This window comes from Raphanus sativus, chromosome 4 (assembly GCF_000801105.2).
Source record: "Raphanus sativus cultivar WK10039 chromosome 4, ASM80110v3, whole genome shotgun sequence".
In the NCBI taxonomy this organism is placed as follows: Eukaryota; Viridiplantae; Streptophyta; class Magnoliopsida; order Brassicales; family Brassicaceae; genus Raphanus; species Raphanus sativus.
The window spans coordinates 3,524,206-3,535,765 of NC_079514.1; positions in this window are offsets into that span (position 1 = coordinate 3,524,206).

The window sequence follows — 11,560 nt, forward strand, 5'->3', positions numbered from 1 at the left end:
TTTTTTTTTGTATTTATATTTGTGTATAAATTCTGAACAGAATGTATTTTATAAAATAATAATAATTTAAAAGTTGATCTGATCGGCATACCCTCGTTTCTCCGTAATCATATATCCGTATGCACGTTTCTTTGTAACATTTTCTGTATTTTTATTATATGTTAAAGAAATTTAATTTATATATTTGTGTATAATATTTTTTCTTATAAAATTATTATTAAGAGGCTTTTGTATTGACTTTTTAAAAAATTATTAGTAACATGTTTTGAAAATTATTAAATATTTGCTTTCAAATAGGGGATTATATTTAGTTGAAAATATTTAAGGTAACAAAGATACATTCACAGTTATGTTAAGTTTTAACCAGCGTTTTCAAATCCAATCTGAATCTGCAGTCGAACCGCTAAATTTGGTGATCCAATATGTAATTTGATATGGGTTTACGAAATAATTATTATTTGTATACATATTATAATATTTAATTATTTATTTGAATTCATTTTGATATGTTTAATATTTCGTGACCATATTATAATAACTGATCATTTTTCAATTTACTTAAATCATATATGTTAATCTCAATTTTAGATTCTGATCGTCGTAAAAATAAGAAAACATAAAAACAAATAAGTGTTGTATCAAATGTTTGTTAGGTTAATCATAAAGCTAAATATATCAAACGAAAGAACTAAATATAATGGATAGAAGAATGGTTGTAATCTGGGAAAAATAAATATTATGGTCTCAATCGATGAGAGACCTATAATGTATTACAATAGTTTAATTTGTTAAGCTACATATATTAGATTTTCATAGTTGGCAAAAATCACATTAGCTCAAATGATAATAGAGTTGTTTAAGGTTGGTGGACACCCAAGTTCGAAATCCACCAGTGAGATGCATTTTACGTCTGTTTTTTTTTCAAATTTTTATGAGGGTCAAAACCGTATTTTACCCTTTGTCTCCTTCCTTTTAACCTAGTGTTTCTCTGAAACTCAAGTCGACGGCTTCCTGGTTTCTCATTGATTTCACTCATTTTCATCATATTTTACTCAATTCTATATTTTTTAAATAGATTCAACTAAAATAAATTGATTTTTAACATAGATTCAATCAAATTCGAGTTTATTAAAGTTTCCGACCGATTAAAATCACTTCGCCACGGTGGTTGTGGCCGTCGCACCTATACTCGCCGGCCAGGCAGCCAATTAAACACTTGTAATTGCAACTTCTATATAGGTTTGAAAATTAAAACTGGGTTTCTATAACTTTTCTCATAGTCGCAGTAAAATGTTGTATTTGTAGCTTCGATGAAGGTTTGGAGATTAAAACTGGGTTTCTGCAATGACAATGTAAATCAACAATCCAATGGTTTCTCTAGGTAGAAAGCTAACTGCTTATATTATTGAAATATTGAAGGTAGTTAGAGTCGTGATATATTTAGATGCAGTTAGAAAATGGATGTATGATTTATTTTTTAAATAGATAACATAACAAAATATTGTTGGATCCAACTAATATCAGTTGGTCATACAGGAAAATTAATAGAATAGATATAACTTAAACATGTGATATATATCAAACCCGAATTTTAAGTTTCAAAGATACACTTCTTCCGTATTACTTTTCACAGGCTCGGCTCTACTAAAACTAGGTTAGTTCATTCTAGACCGCACGACAACAATAATACATGTGTATATGCTGATGTAACCTGCTTAAAAAGATTATCGATGTAAATATGTTAGACATTCGATGATGCTTTATACAATCATATATACCAAAATAATATCAAATATAGAAAACCAGATTACATATTAGATTTACAACATGAAACCACCCAAGTCAATCTCTTTGCAATGTTTGCTATAGTTTATACAATGTCAAGTTGTTTTTATTCATCATCAATTTGATAGTTTCAACTCTTTTATTCATTTCAAATGTAGTGGATTACTACGATAGTCAATACCTACCTCTTTATAAATGTATAGTTTATACATTGTTTTGATACACTTGGTAGATACCCAGAATTGCCCACAGATTTCAACGTCTACTTAAATGCAAATACAGAAACTTTCCGTATTTGTATCATTTAGGTAAGATTTTTATTTTAACATCAATGATTTTAGGTAAGATCTCTAAAAGATATTATATTTTTATAAGAGAATCATGTTGGAACAAGTCGTACAAATTGATCAATTTCTACAAAAATAATAATAATTTTATGGAATCACATGTACATGATAAAAGGGACAGAGCAAGAACAGGTGGATAAGTGTTGGGATGTCACTTATCATCTTCTTGCTGGTGGATAAGCCAAAAAAACTCTCCTTCAGTCTTCTCCTATCTCTTTCTTCAGATTCGGGACGTGCGTACAGTGCCATATCTTATCACATATCGAATTCACATACATAAATTCTCGATTATATATGTGACATAATTGTAGCAACAATAGAAAAATTTTCACGCATAGGTTTTCAGTTTTCATTATTCTACTTTCATATATTAGACATGAATGTATGAATTCAGTTTTATAATATTGACTAGTGTTTCTTTTTCTTTATTTTTCTATTGTCTCATAGGTTTTTAATTTCTATCACATTGATAAAAACTGTAAAATTTGATAGATGTGTTGGGAGTAGATAAAAGGTTTGATATTCAAACCTAAAGTCACTGTCGCTTGATACTCTCATGTCTTTTCTGTGCCCGAAAAGCCAAGCTTACACAGTCTCTCCTGAGTCCCTGACTCCCTCTCGCTCTATTATTGTTTTTCTTACTTGACGTGGCCCGTTGATATATGTTTCGATGTTATTTCGAGTAAAGAAAAAATGCTTCGAAATTATAAAGTGTTATGCTTTTGTTTCACGTACAATTACCTTAAAAATCGCAATCAACTTTCGCCAAATGACAAAATCACAACCACTAATCACACGACCACTTTATGTCTTTCGATCAACTCAGACGGACAATTCGTAATTTGTGTTACGATTCTTATGGTCCAAATGATTTACAAAGGTTGGATGATAAATTGATAATTAATAAAATGAAAATTATTGCTTAGTACTTTTCAAAAAAAAAAAAAATTATTGCTTAGTGAGTTTTCTTTTCCATTCCAAAAGCAAAAAGCTTAACCAAACTAGAGAAACAAATACCTAAACACTTGGAATTTGCATTGCAATATTAAACAACAGCGATTCACCTCACTGATTTGACCGTCTGCGTTAGACTTCCAATTTAAAATCAATTGGCAATAAATAAAATAATCCATATCTATTTGTATTATTCAAGTCTCGTATATTTATAATGTGGAATCTTCTCCGATAGCCGTTGCGATGCTGCTCCGTTTCCAGTCTAAGAGTTTCTTATTTTTTCATTCTTAATAATCTCCTGACTATGACTTGACAAAATGTTTCAATCCTTTTGTGCAATCTTTTGTCTTCTTTTTGTGGGTGCATATGCCGGAATCTCTCTTCCATGCACCGATTTTTCAGAGGATTCGAAGGTATATACTCGTACTAAGACTATTGGGCCTATAGGCTGATGGCTCATCTCTTGCCCAATAAGTATCCATCTTATGACCTCTGATATTTCTTTTTCCAAATGCTATTACACATTTATGAGGGGATAGGACCTATGCTCCCACGAAATATCTCCGGCCCGTTAGAAGAAAAAAGCTCACCGATCATACCAACCCTTCCAAAAGAGTATGACAACTCGCAATGGGACAACACAAAAAAATAGCATAGGAACTTTAGATCCATTGTACTTGCGCATCATTTAAACGAAATCTCTGAGTCTCTCTCTTTCATTCATGTTGATGATCCGAAACCGTTTCCCTTCAACATGTTCTCTTAATTATTGAAATCTAAAATAGTCACAATATCTTATGTTTTGCAATAGTATTGAAATTCAATTAGCAATTAATATCATCAATACATATCAAGAGCAGAAAGGGTGAATATATTCCCTGTATAATATGCCATATATAAGCTGGTGTACCAACATATAAAAGTGACTATAGTCTCGCTTAGGGATCACTCAAACGGTAGACTCAGACTCTTCAGATCCATGGTCTTACAAAGATTAGTACTTGTGAGAGGACGTAAAAGAAGAGTTATGTGCAAGTCTTTTATAAGTATATATAATAAGCATATGTGAGTAAGAAGTCACATTCAAGAGCAAGTGTAGTGTGATTTCCGAGAAATTTCCTCCACATGCCTAGATAGTACTACATGCCAGTTAATTCCAATTCCATCATTATTGATCTGAATATGATCGCGAAACATTATTTGACTAGCTAGTAGCTAGTTTCCTCTCTTTTATAATTTAATAAAATAATGTTTCGACCATATAACACCTGTTGCATCTGTGTGTCTTAAATCTTTGATGTACCAGTAAAATGCCCAGCACTCGTGGATCGGACGTAGGAAAGTTACTATTTCTATTGGGAAAAGAAAATCGGGTTTTTGAGGCTGTATAAATATGGGTCTAAGGGTTTGTAAATTATGAACACATCATTAATAAGAAACCCTAAACGGGTGTTTGCCTCAATACGTTTTCTTCTCTTTTTTTCTTCTAACCTAAACGACGGCTGTTCACAACAAGTGGTATCAGAGCTTTAGGTTGCGAACCCTAAAGGATGACCGGAGGAAGTTCTCTTAAGTTCGATGTTCCAAGATTCGATGGGAAGGGAAATTTCGGTCTGTTGCAACGGCGTATTAAGGACTTGTTTACGCAGCAAGGGATGAAGAAGTCTCTGTTGGAGACGAAACCGGAAGCGATGGATCAGGATGATTGGGAAGAGATGCAGGATAAGGCCGTCTCAACGATTCGACTCTGTTTGTCGGATGACATAACACATCAGGTGATGGACCTCACAACTTGTAAGGAGATGTGGGATAAGTTGGAAAAGATGTATATGTCAAAATCGTTATCTAGCAAACTATACCTCAAGCAGAGGTTGTTCGGTTTGAAGATGTCTGAGAGCGGGGATCTGGTTGCACACGTCAACAACTTCAATCAAATCATCGGGGATCTGGTTCGTGTGGATGTGAAGATTGAGGACGAAGATCAAGCCATGATCTTGCTGTGTTCTCTGCCTCCTCAATATGAGACGTTGTTAACAGCTCTAACAGTCGATAAAACGACCATAAAGCTGGAGACAGTTTCTGCAGCACTACTCTCTTACCATGAGAGAAGGCAGAATACAGGCGTGGGTGACAACTCTCAAGGTGACGGGCTGTATGCCAGTCAGGATAGAGGAAGACAGCGGGGGAAGCAGCAGGATGATACTAGCAAGAAAAGGTCAAAGTCAAAGTTCGGGAAGAAAGTAGTCTGCTATAGGTGTGGCAAGCCTGGCCACTATAGGAGAGACTGTCCGGACAAATGGCAAAATTCGAAGGAGACATCGAACTCTGCAAACATGGTTCAGAAGGTGGAAGACTCGGAAGGATCAGCTGATTCGGATATGCTTGCTGTTACGTCAGGTGATCACTCGGATACCTGGATAATGGATACGGGCGCTTCATTCCACATGACCCCTAATAGGGAGTGGTTTGAAACGTACAAGGCTGGAAACATGGGCTTTGTTCGACTTGCGGATGACAAGGCGTGTGGTGTTGTGGGCATTGGACAAGTCAAGTTTCGGATGTATGATGGGACTATCAGGACATTAACTGATGTCAGACACATACCAGTCATGAAGAAGAATCTGATATCTCTGGGGTTGCTACATAGAAACGGCTTCAAGTACAAATCAGATGATGATGAAGTATTGAAGGTTTTCAAAGGTTCTATGATGGTGATGAAGGGACAGATGACAGCTGGAAGCGTATATCGGTTGATAGGGAACGTGGTTGTAGGTGGTGCTGCAGCTGCAGTTTCTGAGTCGGAGTGTACAACCTTGTGGCATATGCGTATGGGCCACATTGGGGAACACGGTTTGAAAGAGCTCTTGAGAAGGGGTCTTCTGGACGGGTTGAAGGATTGCAAGATGGAGTTTTGCAAGTTCTGTGTGATGGAAAAACAATCCAAGGTATCTTTTAAGATGGGCCAACACACGACAAAAGGTCTTATTGACTATGCCCATTCTGATGTGTGGGGGCCAACTCGGGTGCAATCTATGGGAGGATCAAGATACTTCGTTTTATTCATCGATGACTTCTCTAAGAAGGTTTGGGTGTACTTCATGAAGCAGAAATCTGAGGTGTTCGAAAACTTCAAGGTTTGGAAAGCTGAAGTAGAAAATCAGACGGAGAGAAAGGTGAAGTACTTGAGATCGGATAATGGCACAGAGTATACTGACGGGAAGTTCCAGAAGTTTTGTGCGTAGCATGGCATTCAGAGGCACTTTACAGTGCGTAAAACACCTCAGCAAAACGGTGTCGTTGAAAGAATGAACTGTTCGATTGCAGAGAAAGCAAGGTGTTTGAGGTTGAATGCAGGGTTAGCAAAGCAGTTCTGGGCGGAAGCAGTAAACATGGCAGTCTATCTCATCAATAGATCGCCAAGAAGCTCCTTAAAAGGGAAGGTCGCAGAAGAGGTGTGGACTGAGGTAGATATTGATCTATCAAACTTGAGGATATTTGGATGTCCAGCTTACATGCTAGTTGCGGGAGATGAAAGATCAAAGCTGGATTCGATATCCAAGAAGTGCATTTTTCTAGGCTTTGAGAAAGTGTTAAAGGATTCAAGTTATGGGATCCTGAGGCAAGGAAAAGGGTGTTTAGTCGAGATGTGGTCTTTGACGAGCAGTATATGGTGCAGCAGGCGATATCAGACCGAGTGCCTTGACCATTGAGACTATCACGGATTCTGAAGTTACTCAGGAGGAGTCTGGTGCAGATAAACCAGATAAAGTTAGTGATGAGCGGTCTGTGGAAGTGGCACAAAAAGAGGTTCAACGTGGAACAGAGGAGAGTTTGGTTTCTAGAAGACCAAAACGTGCAATAAAGGCTCCAGTCAGGTTCGGGTTTGAAGACATGGTCAACTATGCTCTTATGGTCGAGATGGATGATCCTACCACCTATCATGAAGCTATTAATAGTGATGAGAGGGATGAATGGATTGGTTCTATGACAGAAGAAGCAGTAAGTCTGGATAAGAATGAGACTTGGGATCTTGTGGAGTTACCTGAAGGGAAGAGAGCAATTGGCTGCAAGTGGATCTACAAGAAGAAGGAAGGAATGTCTGTGAAAGAACCTAAGAAGTTCAAGTCCAGAGTAGTAGCAAAAGGGTACTCGCAGAAGAAAGGAATAGACTACAACGAGATATTCTCGCCGGTAGTACGACACACTTCCATACGAGCTGTGTTGGGTTTGGTAGCTGTTTGGGTTCTGCATCTTGAGCAGATGGACGTGAAAACGGTCTTCCTTCATGGAGAGTTGGAGGAGAAAATATATATGGAGCAACCTGAAGGTTTGGTTAAGCCTGGAGAAGAGCATCTGGTGTGTAGATTGAAGAAGTCTTTATACGGTTTGAAGCAGGCTCCAAGGCAGTGGTACAAACGGTTTGATTCATATATGATGAAAATAGGCTATCAAAGGTGCGAGTACGATTGCTGTGTGTATGTCAAGTCCCTTGACCATTCTCCCATATTCCTGCTGTTATATGTTGATGATATGCTCATTGCTGCAAACGATATGGATGACATAAATCGTTTGAAAGGGTTACTGGGACGAGAGTTTGAGATGAAGGATCTTGGTGCTGCAAAGAAGATTCTTCGAATGGAGATTCGCAGGGATAGAAGCTCTAAGAGGTTATGGCTTTCTCAGAAGAGCTACATTGAGAAGGTGTTAGAACGTTTTGATATGTCGAATTCAAAACCAGTCTCTACACCATTGGCGAAGCACTTCATACTTACAGCAGAGCAAAGTCCAAAGTCTGCTGAAGAACTCAAAGATATGGCGGAGGTTCCTTATGCTAGCGCAGTTGGATGTTTGATGTATGCAATGGTGTGTACAAGACCGGATCTAGCACAAGCAGTTAGTCAAGTCAGTAAGTACATGTCGAATCCTGGGAGGAGACATTGGGATGCTGTGAAGTGGATCCTAAGATACTTACGAGGTACAAGTGACTATGGGCTTATGTTTGGTGGAGAAGTGCAGGATTCAGTTGTTGGGTTCGTGGATTCAGATTATGGTGGAGACCTTGATAATAGCAGGTCAACTACGGGGTATGTATTTACTCTTGCAGGAGCACCTATTTGCTGGAGATCGATACAACAAGGTATTGTAGCGATGTCAACCACTGAAGCTGAATACATGGCACTTGGAGAAGCAGCTAAGGAAGCGGTATGGGTACAAGGACTTGTATCCGAGTTAGGTGTTGATCAAGAAGGTGTTCAGCTACACTGTGATAGTCAAAGCGCGTTATGCTTGGCTAAGAATCAAGTGTATCATGGAAGGACGAAGCACATACGTATAAGGTTTCACAAGATAAGGGAGTTGGCAGCTTCTGGAGAAGTCTTATTGGAAAAGGTGCATACGTCGGAGAATCCAGCTGACATGTTGACCAAGCCTGTTACAACGGAGAAGTTCAAGCATTGCTTGAATCTGCTCCGTGTTTGCCAATGCTAAGAAGCAATGGAGGTTCCTCCCAGAAGATAGACGGGATAAGGAGTTTTGTAGAGATTTTTCGTCAAGGTGGTGTTTATTGCATCTGTGTGTCTTAAATCTCTGCTGTACCAGTAAAATACCCAGCACTCATGGATTGGACGTAGTCCGACCGAGTGCGGGCGACACTCGTTATCAAGGTTGACATCTGGGGCCCCCGCGGTACGGTATGCCTTTTCGGTTTAGGAAAGTTACTATTTCTATTGGGAAAAGGAAATCGGGTTTTTAAGGCTGTATAAATATGGGTCTAAGGGTTTGTAAATTATGAACACATCATTAATAAGAAACCCTAAACGGGTATTTGCCTCAATACATTTTCTTCTCTTTTCTTCTTCTAACCTAAACGACGGCCGTTCACAACAACACCATTTTAGAAGGTAATCAAAACATAACCGAGAATCTCGAATACTTATAATGTAAGAAGCCAATAAAATACTATAATTTAAATTATACCGGAGCAAAATAACTCGAATATGTAAGTCTACTGGGTCACCTGCCCTAACAATGTATGTTAGGTTTTCCAGAAGTTTTATTATGTTTTGAGTTTGACCGAAATTAGTGAGTAGTTAATTAACTATCACTAAAACAAATTTCTATACTGTATTTACGTATATACACATCGGTTGAATTTGAAAATACTAGAAATTATTGAATTCGAATTTCTAAGTATTTTGTAGATCCATATATGATCGTATTACGATATAAATCAATTCTTAGTGAACATGGAGCGATGGATTCTTATGATCTGATGAGTTGTCCAACGTTCGTTACGTGCATGCATTCAATGCCTCGGTGTCACAATATTCAGTTTTTGTGATTCTCTATCGAACTTATTGGGTATCCATATTATTATTTATCTTATAGTGAAATCTTTTCATAAAAACTCCTTTTCGGAAATAGGTTACTTATCCATTAATCCTTTTCTTTGACGTACATACTTTTTTAAAAAAAAATATGTCAATTTCTACGTCATTCTTGATAAAGACTATGGATGGTGAATATGTTCACAGTACGTGGAGGTTGAATAATTTGTTACTATTTGGCTATTTGCTTTGGAGTATGGTGTACACTGTGTACACATGAAAATTTGATTTTCACATTTCTGGTTCCGATGATAGGAAATCTGTTATCAATTAGTTTCATGTTTCTGATTATTATGCAAGAGTAGAAAAATCATGTCGTTGGATAATTGTATACAAATAATTACGATTACATGAGATCTGAAAACTTACCAAAATATTATATCTTGCTATACTGCTAACTATATCTTCTTCTTTTTTTACTTTCTATATAACTAAATGTAAGTTCCATGTTTATCGTTTTCTGTAGGATCGTTGATTATTTATATTACAAATTCACAATATTCTAAAGTCCAGATTAATACATATCTATGTTTTTACTAAAGGAGAATTTCAGGACATTTATCAACGTAATCTTATTTCGCCGAAAGGTAAAATATTAAAAAAAAGTTGTAAGAGAAAAACGAAGGCCTCGCCGCGCACCTAAACATGCATGGCGTCTGATTGCCCTGACGGTGCCGACGGAATCTGACTTTGACTCATCCTCCCTTCCTATTAATCTTTGTTAATCTTACTAGTAATTAGATTTATTTTGACCTTCCAAGTTTCAACACTATTTTATTTCTGCGAAGAATATGTTCTCTCATAGAAATCATAAACATTCCTAGTGTTTTTTTTAAACATTCCTAGTTGATGTAAGAAGCAAGGTGAATCTATAACTATAATTAACAATTGATCTATATGAACGATGTAATGATCATCGTATAATGAATAATTATTTTATAGAAATCTCACATGGACACTAATGTCTTTCAATGCTGCTCCACATGAAATTATACACTACGAATGTGAAAATTTTGACTGAACTTTTTTAAAATTGATAATACATCTCTCCCACTCGAAATCAAATACTTTAAAAAACAAACCATTGGCAGTAAACTTTTTTAAAAAGTGATTTCGTTCTCAAACCATAGCATAATGCTGTCTCCATTAATATAATAAATGTATCTCGTGAGTCACAATGATGTAGGCAGAATTTAGAACATTAGTACGCCACGAGGAGGTAATGACGGTCTTAACTTGTTCATGGCTTTCCGCAAATGTATTTTCAATTTTCAACGTGAATATTCATTTTGTTTATTTCTATTGACAATTTAGTTAAACATCAATTCCAATCCATATTATATATTGTCAGTTTCGTATAAATAATAAATATGAACTTGGTGTCGATCACACCTTACACAATATTTATACACTGAAAATCGGAAATATTAGATTCTTCTAAAAGTAAACTCTGTATAGTTTTTAGTTATCTCCATGAGTAAAGTTAAATAATAAATTCATAAAATTTCATTGACAAAAAAATAAAGATATAAAATTTATAATATGATAAATGTTCCCCACTGAAGATGGAAAACGAAACCGCATACTAACTCATACTTGAGCTTAAGAACTCAGAAAACATATGGTGAGAACGTAGTTGCGGTTATTCCACATAACATTCCATATTTATTTTAAAAAAGCATTCCATCTCTATTAACTTCTGAAAATTATTTCCACAAGTGGGAGTATATTTTCAGAAGTTTATATTAGGTTTTTTTTTTTAGGGTTTCTTTATATTAAACGAATCACACCACAAGTTTAACAAATTTTATGAGTCTTAAAACAAAACAAACAAAAAATGAATACTTAAGTTTAATTTATTTACAGTTTGTAATAATATATATTTTTTTAAATATCATAAGTAACTTTTTATAAATTTATAATGTTATTTTTTAAATATTATTAGTTTTTGGCATAATATTATTTATAAATTTGAACTCTTAATTATTAAAAACGGGGAGATACGGAATTAGACGACTCTCGCCCCACCTAAGCCGGCACTGAAAAATGCTATTATCATGCCTTTTCTTATATTCACAAAGTTGTTAT